The 19,281-nt window shown below is 43.0% G+C and overlaps 1 protein-coding gene across 5 annotated transcripts in view; it reads left to right on the top strand.

The window, feature by feature from the left end:
* The first annotated feature begins 10,093 nt into the window (after positions 1 to 10,093).
* The window catches only part of LOC144591202 (phosphatidylinositol 4-phosphate 5-kinase type-1 beta-like), a 126,528-nt gene continuing 117,340 nt past the window's right edge, over positions 10,094 to 19,281 (top strand). For 4 of the 5 annotated variants that reach the window (XM_078395521.1, XM_078395520.1, XM_078395494.1 and 1 more), the window contains exon 1: positions 10,094 to 10,258. The gene's annotated coding sequence lies outside the window, so the exon portion shown is untranslated. Of the gene's footprint in view, positions 10,259 to 10,915; positions 11,132 to 19,281 lie in introns of those variants that run through there. The other variant, XM_078395500.1, reaches the window with a different exon arrangement.

Genomic DNA, 19,281 nt, shown 5'->3' with positions numbered 1-19,281 from the left:
TTTCCATCTGGAATGTATTATCATACATTTTTGAGATATGACATTTGGTGCCTGCATCAAAGGCATTGATGTAGATTATGAATATCTGGGATCCAAGCACCAATCCCTGAGATACCCCACTATTTAATAGACAATAGACAATAGACAATAGGTGCAGGAGTAGGCCATTCAGCCCTTCGAGCCAGCACCGCCATTCAATGCGATCATGGCTGATCACTATCAATCAGTACCCCGTTCCTGCTTTCTCCCCATACCCCCTCACTCCGCTATCCTTAAGAGCTCTATCCAGCTCTCTCTTGAAAGCATCCAACGAACTGGCCTCCACTGCCTTCTGAGGCAGAGAATTCCACACCTTCACCACCCTCTGACTGAAAAAGTTCTTCCTCATCTCCGTTCTAAATGGCCTACCCCTTATTCTCAAACTGTGGCCCCTTGTTCTGGACTCCCCCAACATTGGGAACATGTTACCTGCCTCTAATGTGTCCAATCCCCTAATTATCTTATATGTTTCAATAAGATCCCCCCTCATCCTTCTAAATTCCAGTGTATACAAGCCCAATCGCTCCAGCCTTTCAACATACGACAGTCCCGCCATTCCGGGAATTAATCTAGTGAACCTACGCTGCACGCCCTCCATAGCAAGAATATCCTTCCTCAAATTTGGAGACCAAAACTGCACACAGTACTCCAGGTGCGGTCTCACCAGGGCCCGGTACAACTGTAGAAGGACCTCTTTGCTCCTATACTCAACTCCTCTTGTTACGAAGGCCAACATTCCATTGGCTTTCTTCACTGCCTGCTGAACCTGCATGCTTCCTTTCATTGACTGATGCACTAGGACACCCAGATCTCGTTGAACTCCCCCTCCTCCTAACTTGACACCATTCAGATAATAATCTGCCTTTCTATTCTTACTTCCAAAGTGAATAACCTCACACTTATCTACATTAAACTGCATCTGCCATGTATCCGCCCACTCACACAACCTGTCCAGGTCACCCTGCAGCCTTATTGCATCTTCCTCACAATTCACACTACCCCCCAACTTAGTATCATCTGCAAGTCTGTCAAGCTGCAAAGCATACGAGATAATTGGCCTTGCACTTAATACACACAATACAAATCTCTACCAACCTAACCGTGCGCTAAAGGACTGTCCTTCATGTCAATACCTGAAAATAGTGTACCATTCCACATATTTTTGGAACTACCACTTAAAAAGGTTAAATTTTGATGAAAAAACACTACCTTCAGTATTCCAACACAAACTTTAGTTGTCTGAGGAATGTTTGTAAATCAGGACCTCAAACCTGGCACAAAGCTCTTAGTCAATGAGGCCACAATAATTCCTATCCTGTTCTATGCTTCTGACACAGAATAACTATTCCCTCAGAGCACTGGCGAGATGACACCATTGACATCACTGCGAAATCCTTCAAATCCATTGGCAGAATACCAAGTTTAGTTGAGTTTATTGTCATGTGTACCGAGGTACAGTGAAAAGTTTATGTTGCGTGCTAACCAGTCAGTAGAAAGACAATACATGATTACAATTGAGCCATTCACAGTGTACAGAAACTGTACATGATAAGGTAATACCATTTAGTGCAAGATAAAGCCAGCAAAGTACGATCGACATGAATGTGCATCAGTGGGCTCTTCCAGGCCAGCAACCCCAGCATTAAGGCTCCAATTAGCCTTAATGGCTCCAAGGTTCTAATAAGTAGACTATGCCATCTGTTTGCCCAACACCAGACTCTCAAAACAGCAACTCTATTTCGAGTTCTGTCGTGGCATGAGATTTCCAGCTGGACAGAGGAACCCATTCAAGGATGCTCTCAAAGATGGTTTATTGAAAGATCCCTGCCGACTCATGGGAATTCCTGGCCTATGACTGCTCCGAAAAGAGAAATGTTCTGCTTGGCTTGCAATTGATTCCACAGAAGATCAAGGTAAATGGTGAAAGGTGCATATCACCCCCCTGCCCCATCTATGAGATCTGTGCGTCCCACAATGGGCTGATCAGCCATCCCACAAACCACTGATCCCAAATAGAATTAAATCATCCTTAATGGTGCAGGACCATCAATGAAGGAAAAAAGTGGAGGGGTTGAGAAGTTGGGAGGAGGTGGTTCAAGGATGGAGTTAGGGGGAAGGATGATTTATTGTACAGGCATAAATTGGAAAGAAATTGTAAAAGCTTCCTTGTACAATTAAGTGCTCCTGGTTGGTTCTGAGAAAATATAAATTAGGATTTGATGAAGTCACTTTCTCATTGCAAGATGATAATATAAACATGCATTTTAGCATGCTCAACAAATTTTTTGCATATTAACATGGAGCTAAACACATATGGAAAGTGCCATTAAATAGTAAGTGAATTTTTCATGTTTTCAATATTCATTACCAGTTTACAATCTTACACAGACTGGTTTCGTAATTATGTAGTCAGTTTAGGTGGCAAGTCAAGCTGATTAATGTCTTGGCTGCTTCAGATAGTTTAAAGCATTTACTTAAACTAGAAGTATTTACTTAAAACTAGAAGTAAGCATAATAACCTTCAGTGAATGGCACATAAACTTTGCTCTTCATATCATCTAACCTCAGTGTTTACTGCCATTAACAACACGGCTTCATTGCAGTTTTAACAGCCCCAACATGCACAAAAAACATGAATTAAGTTCACAACTTTTCTGTAATCCTTGTCTTTCAACACATAAAGGAAAAGTGTGGCACAAGGATGCATTTTAGTAAGATCGGGTAATAAGATCTTCTCTCAGGGAAACCACATAACATTTCACAGCATTAACAGTGCAAATCTGAATCCAGACTAGGGATTAAGATCATACAAACCTCTTGACATTCCAATTTCACCTTTTTTCTTTTATTAATTTGTTTGTTTTTGGGGGTATCTGAGGATCACTGGCAAAGCCTGGACCTTGAGAATGGCATTGAAGTAGATTAGGGATGATCTTTTGTCTTGAACTACCTTTGTTTTTTGTAAAGTTTTTCCCACAATGCTTTTGGGTGGGTACTTCTGGGCTTTAGATCCAATGACAGTGAATAACTGTGATGTATTTCCAAATCAGAATGGTGCTCGACCTGGAAGGGAACTTGCAGGTAGTGGTATTCCCTTGCCACCCTTGTCCTTTTTGCTGATAGGTCAGGGGCGGCACGGTGGCGCAGTGGTAGAGTTGCTGTCTTACAGCGCCAGGGACTGTGTTTCGATCCTGACTACGGGTACTGTCTGTATGGAGTTTGCATGTTCTCCCCGTGACTGCATGGGTTATCTCCGGGTGCTCTTGCTGCCTTCAACACTCCAAAGACGTGCAGGTTTTTAGATTAATTGGCTTCGGTAAAAATTGTAAATTGTGTCCCTAGTGTGTAGGATAGTACGAGTGTACCGGATCGCTGGTCGGCATGGACTCGGTGGGCCGAAGGGCCTGTTTCCATGCTATATCCCTAAACTAACTCTAAACTAAACTAAACTAAACCAAAACAAACTAAACTAAAGTTGTGCGTTTGGGAACATCAGTCAGAGTAGTCTGGGTAACTGTGATGGGTAATTGTATGCACTGCAGCCAGTGGGCATCAGTGATGGAGCTTCTCTTGTGACCACAGTGTTTATGTGGCTGGTCTATTTGACTTTCCAGTGGGTGATGACTCAGGATATTGATGATAGGATACCCAGTGATGTTACTGTCGTTGGAATGTTAATAGTGGGCGATGTCGCTTACAATTTTTGGATATGATCATTTCTTGGCAATTCGTCATGCTAACATTCTTTGTCAATCATAAACCCATGCCTGAATGTTATCTGGGTCTTGCTGCATACAGGCAACTAGCTGCTTCACTTCCTGAGGAGTTGCTTCTACTCCTTTCTCCCTCATGTATTTATGCCCCTTCCCTTTAAATCTATCTCTCTCATTCACAACTCTCTATGGGAGTAGGTCCTCAATTCCCATTACTTTCAAGGTAAATAAATTTTCTCAATTCCCTATTCAACTTTTAGTGACTCATATATTTATGATTCCCTAGTTTTAATCTCAGTCAAAACAGGAAATGTGTATCCCATCAGACGTTTGCATAACTTTAAAGACTCCTGTCGGGTCACCCCATCAATCTTCTTTGTGCTGTAGGGAATTCCAGTCATCCTTTGTCTCCTCTCACAGCAGATGCCATTACCTCAGTCTTTTTTTGTACTTCCAGTAAATTTTCAATGATTACTTGCAAAGTGTATCAACTTTGCGCAGTAATCAACCAGAACCAGAACCAGAACTCAGGTTATCATATCATATCATATCATATCATATATATACAGCGCGGAAACAGGCCTTTTCGGCCCACCAAGTCCGTGCCGCCCAGCGATCCCCACACAGGAATATGCAGATATTCCCTGCATATCTTGAGCACATTGGACATTTTGCACCTATGGAGTTTCTGGGAAATGTATTTATAAAACCAATTTTCCCTATAAATGATCACTGTGCTCTGACTTCAGCCACTGTGCTCTGGCCTCAGCACTTCAGACAGGTAGGCGACATGGTGGCGCAGCGTAGAGTTGCTGTTTTACTGCACCAGAGGCCCAGGTTGGATATTGACCACGGGTGCCGTCTGCACAGAGTTTGAACGTTCTCCCTGTGACCGCGTGGGCTTTCTCTGGGTGCTCCGGTTTCCTCTCACATCCCAAAGGCGTGCAGGTTTGTAGTTAATTGCCTTCTGTAAATTGTTCCTAATGTGAACGATAGTGCTAGTGTAAGGGGTGATCGCTGGTCGGAGGGCCTCGGTGGGCCGAAGGGCCTCGGTGGGCCGAAGGGCCTGTTTCCTCACTGTATCTAAATTAAACTAAACTCTCAGTCTCAGTCAAGATTTTAGATTCCTACAATTCTTTACCAACTATGCAAGTAGAAGTCAGCTGCAATATTCTAGTCTACTTTCTTCCATTACTACTCAAAGTAAACCACTTTGTGAAAACAAGTCACAAAGCAGCCATGGCAACATTTGACGACAGTCCTTGAAACAGGGAGAGTGAAAAGCAGATATCAGTCTGCATCCACATCATTATCAGGTTTAGAATGCTATTTGTACAAATCATAGGCTAGCTCATATCTCCAAATACATGCCCGAATCATCTGCAATCTGGAACTGTGAAAACAATTTAAACAAATAGAAGCTTTTAGTGTTTTCCAACACCATTATCAGCTTAATGGAGATAAGCAGAGGGTAGTTGAGATCCCACATTTCTCCACTTCTTATATAGGCATAGTAGAAAATAGGACAAAGAACAGGACAGCACAGGAATAGGTCCTTCAGCTCACAAAGTTTGTGCTGAGTGTGATACCAAAGTAAACTAATCTCCTCTGCCTGCATGTGATCCATACCACATCATTCCCTGCATATTCATGTGCCTATGTATAAACCCCTTAAATCCCAATGTCGTATCTGCTTCCACCACCTACCATTCTCTTTGTAAAAAAAAAACCTGCCACGTGTATCTCCTTCAAACTTTCTCCTTCCAACCTTAAAGCTATGCCCTCTAGTATTTAAAAATCCCCAACTTCGGAAAAAGGTTCTTACTATCCACCCTATCGAGGCCTCTCATAATTTGATCAGGTCTCTGATACTCTTGAGATTACAATCCAAGATTGACCATTGCCTCCTTATGGCTAATAACCTTGAATCCAAACAGCATCATGGTAAACCTCTCCTGCACCTCCACGTTCTTCCGGTAATAGGGCGCCTAACCAAAGTTTTATAAAAATGCAACATGACTTCTTAATTCCCTGACTCAATGCCCTGACCAATGAAGGCATGCATACTCAATGCCCTGACCAATGAAGGCAAGCATATCACATGCCTTCTTAACCACTCTATCTACATGCGTTGCTACTTTCAGGGAGCTATGCACCTAGACTGTAAGATTTGTCTGTAGATCAATGCAGTTAAGACTCCTGACATGAACTAAAAAAACCTTCCATTTGACCTCACAATTGCAACAGCTCACACTTCGCTGGATTGAACTACAACCATTTCTCCACCAATATCTGTAACTAATCTATATCCTGTTGCCCCTTTGACAGCTTTCGCCACTGTCCTCAATTACACCAGTTTTTCTGTTACTAATGAACCCATCAAATTTTAATCCAAATTATAATTTGAAACTGAGGCCATTTAAAACTGAGGTGAGGAGAAACTTTTTCACCCAGAGAGTTGTGAATTTGTGGAATTCTCTGCCACAGAGGGCAGTGGAAGCCAAATCACTGGATGGATTTAAGAGAGAGTTAGATAGAGCTCTCGGGGCTAGTAGAACCAAGAGATATGGGGAGAAGGCAGGTACGGGGTATTGATTGTGGATGATCAGCCATGATCACGATGAATGGCGGTGCTGGCTCAAAGGGCCGAATGGCCTCCTCCTGCACCTATTTTCTATGTTTTTATGTTCTATGTTTCTATGTTTCTATATATATGTACTAGACCAAGTGGACCCGTTGGGCCCAAACCACTCCTGCAGTAGTGCAGCACCCTCTCCTCCCCACTCCCTCCTCCCCTCTTGCCTCCCCCCCGCTCACCTTCCCCTCTCTCCCCCCTTCCTGCCCCTACTCCCCCCTCCCTCCCCCCCTACCTTTCCATCCCCTTTCCCCCTTTCCCCCCTCCCTCCCCTCCCCTCCCCCCCTCCTTTCCTTCCTTCCCCCCTCCCTCCCCCCTCTCCCCCTCCCTGAATGAACATTGGCTTCTCTAACTTCAAGTAGCCCTTGCTTTCCCTCTTTCCATCCCCTCCCCTTTCCCAGTTCTCTGACCAGTCTTACGGTCTCCAGCTACATTTTATCTCTGTACCGCCCACTTTCCTGACATCAGTCTGAAGAAGGGTCTCAACCTGAAACGTCACCCATTCCTTCTTTCCAGAGATGCTACCGGTCCCGCTGAGTTACTCCAGCATTTTATGTCTATCTACGATTTAAACCAGCATCTGCAGTTCTTTCTTACACATTGAGACCCTTCTTTAGACTGACTGTAGTAGTGGGGAGAAAGCTGGAAAAGGTGGGGAAAGGACAAGACCTAGTAATTGCTGGAAGGATACATGTGAGCGAGATTTATGGGCTCAACACTTTCTGAGCTTATCTGTTGCCGTCTCTGATTTGCTCTGGCCTTTTGGCCTTTTGTCGCCTCCAGTTTATTTCCCCCCCCCCCCCCCACCACCCCCACCCACCCACTCTAGTTTCAGACAGAAGAAGGGTTCCAACCAGAAACATCACCTATTATTTTTCTCCAGATACTCTCTGACCCGTCGAGTTACTCCAGCATTTTGTGTCTATCTTCGGTATAAACCAGCATCCACAGTATCTTCCTACACATTTTGATTGGGAAATGGGTGGACAAAGGTTAGAGATTGATGAGATGAATGACTTAGTGGCACTATCGAAATAAATGGGAACGATATAATAGACATTACTAAAAGATGCTAACAATATACCCAAAGTTGAGAGTTAAGTATTCCAGGATGCTCAACTTTTCAAAGGAGTAGGCAAAATGGAAAAAGAAAAGAGGGATGATCATGATAACAAATAGGAAGATAAAGAAAGTAGAGAAAAGGATCTATGTACTGAAAATCAAACTGAAGTAAAAGTAGTTTGGCTGGAGCGAAAAAACTGCTCTTCTTTCCTGACAAACCCAATAATCATTTTGTATATTTCCCTGAGACCAACTCTCTTTTTTTCTCTACGCTCTAAAGTGAGTAGGCTCAGTTTGCTTAATCTTGCATCAGAGATCTAGTGGAAACAAGGAGTAGAATGAAATGGGCATTTGCAAAAAAAAAGACAAATTAATGGGTTTGGAATGTAATAAACCAGCAGGACCTATATCCCAAGGTTTAGCACTGTTTGGATAGGAGCAGTGGATACTCTGGGTACTGTCTTCCACAGATATCACAAATTATGCAATGTTTCAAACACATGGCAAGTGTACTTCCCACAGTAATTAAGAAAAGAGGGAGAGAGAAAACAGGGAACTACAGACCACCTGGCTTGAGGTAGAAAGGAAAATTCTAAAATCTATCATTCAGGAAGTAGTATTGGGGTATTTAGAGAATTACTGGAGGATTTGGTAATCAACATGGATTTTTGAAAGGGGAATTATGTTTGACAAAAATGTTAGCATTTTTGAGGTTATAACTCGTTGAATAATTGAATCTTCAGTAAGATACCACAGAAGTGATTATTAAATAAAAATTAGAGCACATGGGATTGAGAATGATCCAGGATTACGGATTGGTTAACAAACATAAAACAGAAATTTGTGATAAATGGGTCAAGTCTAGTCAAGTTATGTATATTGTCATAAGCACAAATACAATAGGGCACAGGTACAGTGAAGATCCTGCCTGCACCAGCATCACAGGCACGCAGACCTAGACAACACAGAGAATGATAAATTATACATAAATCACACCTGAATTCAACACAACCGTGAAAAGAGAAAGATTGTGGAAAAACAAGACATTAGTCCAAACCAATTAGAAAACAAGCTGATAGCAGCGCAAGATATGCAAGGGATATTCTGTAGGGCTGTATTGCCAAGGGAAGATGCAGGTTTCACAAACCTGTTGGTTGTAGGAAAGTTGCTGTTCCCGAAAATGGAGGGGTGGGGTTTCAAGCTTCTGCTCCTCCTGCCCTAAACAAACAGCAGAGCCAGGATGGTAGGGATCCTTGATGATAGATGCCACTTTCTTCAGGCATGATCTCATGCACATGCTTTTGATCATGGGGTGGGCTACACCTGTTATGGACAGTAATGAGTCCATCACTCTGCAATCTCTGGCATTCCTGTGCATTAAAATTGCCCTCGTGGGCTATGATGCAACCAGTCCAGAAAGGTACATCGATAGGAAAGGTTTAGAGAGATATGGACCACATGCAGGCAAGTAGGACAAGTTTAGATGGGGCATCTTAGTCAGCATGGATGAGTTGGGCCAAAGGGTCTGTTTCCATGTTGTATGACTCTATGACTGTCCACGATACACTTGCAGAGTGTATTTAGCGACATGCCAAATCTCTTTCAACATCTGAGCAAGTAAAATTACTTCTATGTATGGGGCCCAAGACAGGCCATCACACCCCAGGAATGTGAAGTTGCTAACTCTCACTACAGCCAACCCACTAATGAAAACTGCCACGTGGTTCCCCAACTTTTCCTTTTTTAAAAGTCATTGATTCATTTCTTGGTTTTGTTGACATTGAGCAAGAGGTTGTTGTTGCAGCACCACTCAACCTGTTCTATCTCTCTCCCTTAATCCGACTCATCACCACAGTTGTGTCATCGGCAAATTTGTAGATGACATTTTCTGAATGCAGATGGTGGTTACTAAAGTGCTACAAGGACAGGTGTTGAGATCCCAATGATTCTCAGTCTACGTCAATGGTCTGGGAGGTGGGAGTGCAAGTAATGAGAAGAATGCAGAGGCTTCAAGGGGATGTTGACAAGCTTAGTCATTAGTGATGACATGGCAGATGGAGTATCATGTTGAAAACACAAAGTTGTCTTCTTTGGTAGGAAAAATTAGAAAGCTGAAGTATTTTCTGAAAGCTGAGGGATTGAATGATGGTGTTCAGAGGGACCAGATCCAGTCTGAACACCATCATCTTTCAATCCCTCAGCATCCCATACGAGTCACTGAAAGTTAACATGCAGATAACAGCAGGCAATTGGGAAGGCAAACAATATGTTGCTTTCATTGCAAGAAAATTGGAGCACAAGAGTGAGTTTGGCACCCTGTAAATATATAGGGCCTTGCTGAGAGTGCACGAGGCTATTGTGCACATATGTGATCTCCCTGATCAAGGTAGGTTACACCTGTAACCGAGGGAGTGCAATAAAGGTTTACCAGATTCATTAAAAGGGAAGCTGATCCTATCAACATTTTCAATGGTTAAGTGGTAATTGGAAGGGGGAACAACTAATTGAATTGGTCTTTCGATAAACCAAATTATAACCCCCCCCCCAAATGTTGTATAATTATCCAGTCGAGGTAATCTGCAGTTTTGCACTTTCAAATCAGCCACCAGAGGGAACTCTGTGCAGCAGAATGTGTAACTTTCATTCCCATACTGCGGCGACAAGGACTGTCCACTTCACAGCTGAATGGAACTTACTGCTGTAGAAAGCCGTACACACGAATTCTTCTTTCAGTTGAAAGTCAGTGTTCAGCCTTGCGAGGGAAAGCAAAACATCCCGGAGAAGTGAAACAGACCTCGCAGCAAGAAACGTGAGTTATGACCTATATATATTTTTGTTTTAAATGCAAGCTCCATGAAGGAAATTGAGCTCTAGCTGTGGTTGAATGGGCTGGCAATTTTATGTCAGGTTTACTTGATAAAACTTGGTCGTTTCCCCACGTTTTATGGAGGGGGGATATACAGAGACGTGGTGTGTACGATATGATGAGAGTTCAACTTCGTCATTCAGCATACAAAATGACGCTGAATGGTGGATTAACTTACTGCAAAAATCGGGGTCTGATCCAGAGAATTTGAAAAATAGATACATACAGTCCAAATCTCCCTGCGAAATTAATGTGTAAAGCGAAGGCGGGAGGGATGGTGTCGCAATGTGAAGATGTATACATGGGGGAAGCCTCTTCAGCGGTATAATTACCCCCCCCCCATTCCCAAGCAGGGATCATAAATAGGAAGGGGGACAGATACATGGATAAACGGAGCGCCCGGCGGGGCAGCTGGTCCCAGTCTACAACACCACACAGCTGCTGCTGCTGCTGCTGCTGCTGCTGGACCTGTGCTCGGCTCAGGGTTATCTGTGTTAAAATATGTTTATTTTCCACCTTATCAGCGGTGCAGCAGGCGGAGGGCTGGGCTCTTTCTGTGCACTGGCTATCTGAGTGGAAGAAGGAGGGTGGTAGGCTGGACCACACAACAATAGCTGTGTGTGTGTGTGTGTTGTGTGTGTGTGTGTGAGAGAGGGGGCGGCGCACACAGGCCCGACTCGCCACATGCCCAGAGAGTGGGACTAGCTGCTGGAGAGCAAGAGCTGGGGGCCGGCCAGGGGCGAAGCCGAGCGAAGCGAAGCGGCGCTCACCTGGAGCAGGTGGACACTGCACTGCACTGAGCGCCAAAGCGGACAGGTGAAGAAGAGGAGGGGTGGGCAGTGGTGACGATTGGTGGGAGAAGTGTGGATGGATGGGTGGAAAGGGGCTAGGAGATACACAGGGCTATGGAGAAGAGTGGGGAGGTGGGTGTGGAGAGGGAAGATGGATTGAGGGACAGTGATGTGGAGAAAAGAGGAACAGGTGAACGAGGAGTGGAGGTGGAGAGGACGAGGGGCCAGGTGGTGGACGAGGGGTGGAAGTGGAGGGGACAGGTGGATGGAGGGAGGTGTGATGGTGTGTATGAGTGGAAGGAGGCAAGGACGGAAGGGTAGGTGAGAGAATGGACGTTGGAATGGTGTGTGTGGATGGAGGGACGATGAGTGTGCTGTTGGAGAGTTTGGGGGAGTGTGTAGAGGGGAAGAATGTGCAGAGGGACAATGTGTGCAAGGAGCGGGGAGAAGAGAAATGAGTCATGTTGGATGTATCTATAGATTTGTGCCATGCATGGTTATAGACGAAGTTTTTGTTCTATGTCAGGTCATGACTGTTTCCTTATAGTGATGTATGGAACAGTGTGTTACTTTAAAATAATTGTTGGGATTTAGTTATTGTACTTTAATATTCATTCGCATTAAATGGATTACGCACTGCAATCTTGCGCCATTCTGCTGTTTGGCATCCATCATATTTATTGCCTTATTTATCATTATTGTATACATTGTTTACTCTGACCTTCACGTGAACAATGAATTTCATTGCACCCTCCATGTATGGCAATCAACTAATCTGGATTGAGGTGTGGTTAAGACTTGGCCATGAGTTTCTGGAACTGATGAAATACCCCTGGGTTCCAGGGTCTTGTAAACTGCACTTTCTGCAGAAGAATCGTTGTCGTATGGAGTGACAAACACTCTAACAGTAGTTGATTGAGGATATTATTCACAAAATGCTGGAGTAACTCAGCAGGTCAGGCAGCATCTCGGGAGAGAAGGAATGGGTGATGTTTCAGGTCGAGACCCTTCTTCAGACGAATCCTTGTTGTATAGTGTGATAAACTCTAACAGTAGTTGATTGAGGGTATCCTGTTGAGTGGTTCTGTTTTGAATTCTACTCCCAAAAGCTGCCTCAATTTTGGTGACTATCACATGTCCTTTCAAGGAATGTAAAAGCTTCATGACATGAATTTGTTTTCGTTTTTGGCACGAGTTAGGTTTTGCTTTAAATTCGTTTTTTTGAACCTCTGTTTTTTTACATGCTTGGCGCAAGTCTCGGTTTATTTCAGGTGATGGGTCATGTGGTAGACAAGGACAGGTGGGGGAGGAATGCTCATTGTTTGAAGAGGGAAGCAGGGGCTTGAAGAGATATGAGAAGGAAGAAATGGATACATTTGCTGCATATAAATGCACTTGTTTATATCTAAATAAAAGGTTTCAGTTTTCCACTTATTCCAGTCATCATAGTATGAATTGAGTTTATCGTGGCTTGTACAATATAATAATGTTTTATATTTTTAAATATTTTTTTATCTAATTCATTTGAATTTTTTTTAAATATCTTTCTTTTGATCCCAGTTCACTGTTTGAAATAGACATAAATTTTAAATTTAGGAAGCAGAGGTTCTTTTTTTTTCCAGATTGTTTTTGCCTAAAAACACGTGCAAGCCAGATTAATCATTTAGTGTCTGGCATTAACTAGTTGCAGTGGTGTTGGTAAAGAATGCAGGCATGATCTTTGTGTGCTTATGTAGTGATGCTAGTGTGCAACTTTCATGTACAGAGCTCTTTGTCTTTTAAAAAATATGACTTTGAAATGAATTCTTATTTGCATAATTCTGCAGTTTTCATGATCCAAACTCTTTAGATCAGGTGGTTTGACCTTTATTTTGACTGGGTACGGACAGATATCTTATTAATAGATTGGAGCTTGTAAGTGTTATGAAACAGACATAGAGGTGACTTACAAACTGTCACTTTGCATACTTACTGGCCAAATAAGCTGGTCGAGATATGTTATCATAATAAAACAATAATGTGTTGCTGTTTGCCTATAACTATGAATGTGAACGTGAATATTTAAGAAATAGCCAGCTCCTACCAAACGCATGAACTCTGCCAACCAGAAAGACGAACAGTAGGTGGGAGGGATCGCCACCGCTTGCATCTTCGCCTCCTTGTATTGAAGTCACCATTTGCCATTTACAAATCTTCTGGCTTCATTCCCAATATCTACCAGTGTGCATCCACCAGAGGACCTGCATTGGCTTGAGAAGGTGGCTCACCAGCGTCAAAACCTTGAGCATTTAGGGGTGGGCACTAACCTTGTTGGTGATGGAAGAAATTATAATATTTCTAATGGAGATATTTCTTAAATATTCACGTTCACATTCATAGTTATAGGCAAACAGCAACATATTATTGTTTTATTATGAAAGTTGATGGAGTTGACAACAATTATTAGATTTTCAATAAGACTTGTTTCTTTTAAACTAGATGTTTTTTTAAAAAAAACTATTCCCGATCCCATCCCAATTGCTACATAGTGCATGCTAACACCAGATAATAATTTGTACACATTAGTCATGAGTTTTGCATAACTAAGTTCTGCAAAACTGATTAACAAGAAGTGATTATTTTTTTCTAGTCTGAGAAATTCTCAGTTGGACGCTGTGGAAGGTGAGATATAAAATCTCACCAAAAAGAAAGCCTTGGTACTGCACTTAAATATCACCTGGATATCTGCTCTTGAGAAGTCTGTAGTCAGTCTTTGATATGACACCTCATGACTCAAAGGGGAGAGTGCTAACTACTGAACCATGGCTGACATTTGGTACTGCAATAAATGCAGTATGCTGGGGATTCTTTCAGTTCGGGCTGCATCTGTGGAGAGAGAAATGGAGTTAATGTTTCAGGTTGGTCACCCTTCATCAGAATCAAGAAAAAAAATCAGAGGTAAAACAGGGTTAAAGTTACAGAACATGTGGGGAAGGGTGAAGAGAACAAAAGGGAAGTCTGTGGTAGATTGAAACCAAAGGATATCAAATTACATAAGTGTTGGCGATACCAGCTGAAAGATTGTGGTGATGCTGGAGAATAACAAAAGCTGTATCTGGGGTTGTTTGGTTTAGATAAGAGTCGAGAATGTTTTATTGCCATGGAATAATGAAAATCTGAATTATTAGAAAAGGGGAGGGAGGAAAACATTCACAACATATGTGGTACAGCACTGGAAAGGATGGACATCTGAGGTTTTTTTATTGAGTGATGGAGGCTTTAAAGAGAAGATGAGGGGTTGTTCTTTACCCTGGAGACTGAATGACAATGTTCTGCAAAGCAGTCACCATATCTGCTTCTGGTTTCTCTCGCATAGAGACAGCCACACATGAGCTCCAAATGGTGTATGCTAAGTTAGAAGTGCAAGCGAATTGTTGCTTTACAAGGGAGAACGGTTTGGGGCCATTCATGGCAGGATGGTGGCACGGGAAGGTGCAAGAAGGGTCAAAGGTATTAATGGAACTGAAGGAATGGGGCAGGGTGCCATAGAAAGGAAGTTCCTTTTGAATGCTGAGAAATGAGAAGGAGACGATGTGTTTGGTGTTACCTTGTTGAAGTTAGCAGAAATTGGCCAGTTGTTCTGTTAATGTAGAGGTTGGTGCGATGGGAGATGACGATAAAGGCAATCCTAAGGATAGAAACAAAAAGCTGGAGTAACTCGGCAGGACAGGCAGCATCTCTGGAGAGAAGGAATGGGTGATGTTTCTGGTGGAGACCCTTCAGAATCCTCACTGTGCTCTGGCTAGCAGAAGTGGGGAATGAAGCAGACGTAGTTGAGAACTGGGTCAACTATTGTTAAGAAGGACGTGTATGTCGAAAGCACTGGTGTGGAAGATTGTATCACAAGAACAACTGCAGAATCTGAGAAACTGGGGAAATGCAGTGGAACCAGTGCGTGGTCAGCATGGGCAAGTTGGGCTGAAAGGCCTGTTTCCATGCTGTATGACTCTATGAAGCTAGGTGGGAGGAGGTTTAATCAAGATGTAGAAATTCATGTGATGAAAGCTTATTCATGAAATGAAGGAGTGAAGAGCTGAAAGTGGATATGGTGAAGGCGAGAGAGAATTGAAACTGGTAAAGATCATAAAACCTTTGATTTCCAAACAAGAGAAGGAAGCAGCACCAATATGATTGGAAAAGGAGATGAAGAAGTGAAATGGTTCCGTATATACCACAAAGAGCTTGGTTGTCATGAGCTCCACTGATTGAGAAAAAAGTGAACTGAGGTTACTGAGGTGTAGGCACTAAAGCAAGAAAGGGGGAGAAAGTGTTTTAAGTTTGTGCATCCTAGAAGCTTGTGTATACACATCAAAGGCAAGGCTGCCAGTGATGAAGCGTTTCAAAATTGGCAACAAACCAATATTGTCAAGCTTGAAAGGGTTCAGCAAAGAAATACAAGGATGTTGCCAGGACTAGAGGGTGTGAGCTGTAGGGAAAGGTTGAGTAGGCTGGGTCTCTATTCCATGGAGCTTGTGGAATGAGGGGCAATGGAGGTATACAAAATCATGAGAGGAATAGATCGGGTAGATGCACAGTCTTTTGCCCAGAATAGGGGAATCAAGGACCAGAGGGCATAGGTTCAAGGTGAAGGGGAAAAGATTTAATAGGAATCTGAGGGGTAACTTTTTCACACAAAGGGTGCATGGAACAAGCTATCAGAGGAGGTAGTTGAGGCTGAGACTATCCCTTCGTTCAAGAAACAGTTAGACAGGTACATGGATAGGATAGGACAGGTTTGGAGGGATATGGACCAAGCAGTCAAGTGGGACTAGTGCAGCTGGGACATTGTTGGTGGTGTGGGTGAGTTGGGCCAAAGGGCCTGTTTCCACACTGTATGACTCTAACCTGAGGCCAGAATTGGGAAAAAGGCATTACAGGGTTGAGAAAGGCTGCAGAGATTAGATGGGGGTAAACGCTAGAATTTTGGAGGAGAGGTTTTTGAGAATTTAGCCATTAGATTGGGACAAATGTTGGGGTCAGATGAGAACTAACTCTTGGCCAGATTTCAGAGGAGAACAATCTGGGCTGATGCCCAAGGGTGTGAAAAAAACGTTTGGCATGATGACGACAATGGGAGAGAAGTAGTTAAAGGTTAATTTCCCAGATACAGAATCAATATTGCTTTCATTGATGTTTGACGTAAATTAATGTTTGCAGGCTCTGCCAGTTGTGTCACATGAAGGTGACGGAATTACAGTATGTCATGAGGTATACGTGGAACCAGTTAAAATCAAATAGCTTTTGGGCCTTTCCAAGTTAAGTAGTGTATGCTTATTTTGGGCAGCTTTTGTTGGAACCAGGACAGTAACTCGACTGCAAATGGACTACCCCATAATAGTGGGTATTTTCATTGTTTAAATTTGTACCGTACGGAACCCCTTATTATTCCTACATTAATAGGTTAAACTTACTCACTGGCCTTAAAGCCTCTCAATATGGCACCTGGTTTAGGATTCATTTTGATTCCCAAGTGTCCACGAGGAGCTTGCTGAATAGTTGTTTGTTTAAATTTGTCGTGATAATTTGCATACACATTAGTCAGTTTTGAATGTATTTAAATAGAACCTTTAAAAGTCCAAAGCAATGTATCTGGGAACTTTTTAACTCCATCAATGCTGGAATGCTGAACACTAGTGATATACAATTCCACTTATTTTGAAAAAACATGAGGCTTCTGGATTCTGTAATATAATTTCATGGACAGTATAGAATTAACACAGCTAAATTCCTGTGGTTGAAAAGGGGAATACTCTGCCATAGAAAATTAATCACAGATTCCTCTTTTTATTTACCTTACATTGGTTGAGATTGCTGAATTTTATTTTGTTCTGAGCGAGCTTTTTTTTGATATCTATTATTGATAAGAAGCGTATGCTTCTAAAACTAGAATTGCACATAAATACAAAAATTAGATACTGAAGATTTTGAAAAACTGAAATAAAAAGAGAAAATTGTATAAATACTCAGTGGGCCAGACAGTGCATTTGGAAAGAAGCAGTTAATGTTTTAGATCATTGGCTGAATTAGAACCAGGATATTGGGTAAGAATTTATCGCAATTGCTTGGGTTTCTTCCCACATCCCAAAGCTGTGTAGATTGGTAGGTTAATTAGCTACTGTAAATTGCCCCAAGTGCATTTTGATAAACTCTAGGTGTGGGGGGTTGGAAAATGATGGGAATTTGGAGAGAAAGGTTGAAGAGAAATCAGTGAGGGAATGGGATTGTTCTGTGAGCTGGCATAATTTGATGGGGGAAATGACCATCTGTGTCATTAAGTCAAGTCAAGTCAAGTCAATTTTATCTGTATAGCACATTTAAAAACAACCCACGTTGACCAAAGTGCTGTACATCTGTATGGAAAGTGGATGACAGCTGGTAGATTTGCAAGAGTCTTGCACAAAAAGGCATGTTTAAACCCCTCCTGGAATTTAACTAGGCTAGTTAATTTATATTAATGATAGGTTTATTGTTTGCATACCACCACCTTGCCTGCAAACACTGCACACCCTCCCACCTCAATTCCAGTAATATATTATAAATAAGGACATTTAGTTTAGACACAAAATGCTGGAGTAACTCAGTGGACCAGGCAACACCTCTGGAGAGAAAGAATGGGTGATGTTTTGGGTCGAGACCCTTCAGAAGGGTCGTTCATCAGAAGGGACCCGTCTGAAGAAAGATCTTGACCTGAAACATCACCCATTCCTCCTCTCCAGAGATGCTGCCTATCCTGCTGAGTTACTCCAGCATTTTGTCTATCTTTGGTTTAAGCCAGCGTCTGCGGTTCCTTCCTATACTTATGTTGTTTAGTTTAGAGATACAGCGTGGAAACGGGCCCTTTGGCCCACCGAGTCCGCGCCGACCAGCGATCCCCGCATATTAACACTATCCTGCTCACAAGGGAAAATTTAGATTTATACCAAGCCAATTAACCTACAAACCTGTGTCTTTGGAGTGTGGGAGGAAACTGATCTTGGAGAAAATCCACGTGGTCATGGGGAGAATGTACAAACTCCACATAGACAATAGGTGCAGGAGGAGGCCATTCGGCCCTTCGAGCCAGCACCGCCATTCAATGTGATCATGGCTGATCATTCTCAATCAGTACCCCGTTACTGCCTTCTCCCCATACCCCCTGACTCCGCTATCCTTAAGAACTCTATCCAGCTCTCTCTTGAATGCATTCAGAGAATTGGCCTCCACTGCCTTCTGAGGCAGAGAATTCCACAGATTCACAACTCTCTGACTGAAAAAGCTTTTCCTCATCTCAGTTCTAAATGGCCTACCCTTTATTCTTAAACTGTGGCCCCTTGTTCTGGACTCTCCCAACATTGGGAACATGTTTCCTGCCTCTAACGTGTCCAACCCCTTAATAATCTTATACGTTTCGATAAGATCTCCTCTCATCCTTCTAAATTCCAGTGTATACAAGCACCCGTAATCGGGATTGAACACGGGTCTCTGGTGCTGTGAGTCTGCAACTATACCACTGGGCCACTGCCGCTGGGCCACTGCCGCTGGGCCACTGCCGCTGGGCCACTGCCGCTGGGCCACTGCCGCTCTACCACTGCCGCTCTACCACTGCCGCTCTACCACTGCCGCTCTACCACTGCCGCTCTACCACTGCCGCTCTACCACTGCCGCTCTACCACTGCCGCTCTACCACTGCCGCTCTACCACTGCCACTCTACCACTGCCACTCTACCACTGCAACTCTACCACTGCGCTGCCCTCTAACTGCTGGAATTTATACAGAAGAATAAGGACTTTGTATCCTTACTGTGACTTTGCATTTCGCTTTCAGTAACTTCCGAAAGTTCAAATTTCAGGTTAATATTTCAACTGTGGCTTCATCGGGGGATCTGTCTTGCTTCTGAATCAAAGGGTTCTTAGTTTGAATCCCACTCCAGAGACTCGAGGAAATAGGTCAAGGCCAACATTCTAGTCCAGCGCTGAGAGAGCAGGAGATGCTATCTTTTGATTGGGATGGTATATTGTGGCTCTGTCTGGTCTCCCAGATGGATTCAAAAAAGATCCAAATGCATTATTTCAAACACAAGCAGATCACTTGTGCTGGTGAATATTCATCCCTCAATCAACATACCTTTGGAAACAGATAATCCAGTCATTATCAGT

The sequence above is a fragment of the Rhinoraja longicauda genome, chromosome 3 (assembly GCF_053455715.1).
Source record: "Rhinoraja longicauda isolate Sanriku21f chromosome 3, sRhiLon1.1, whole genome shotgun sequence".
NCBI lineage: Eukaryota > Metazoa > Chordata > Chondrichthyes > Rajiformes > Arhynchobatidae > Rhinoraja > Rhinoraja longicauda.
The sequence above is the reverse complement of the archived record's forward strand: the minus strand, read 5'-3'. Positions and strand labels throughout refer to the sequence as shown.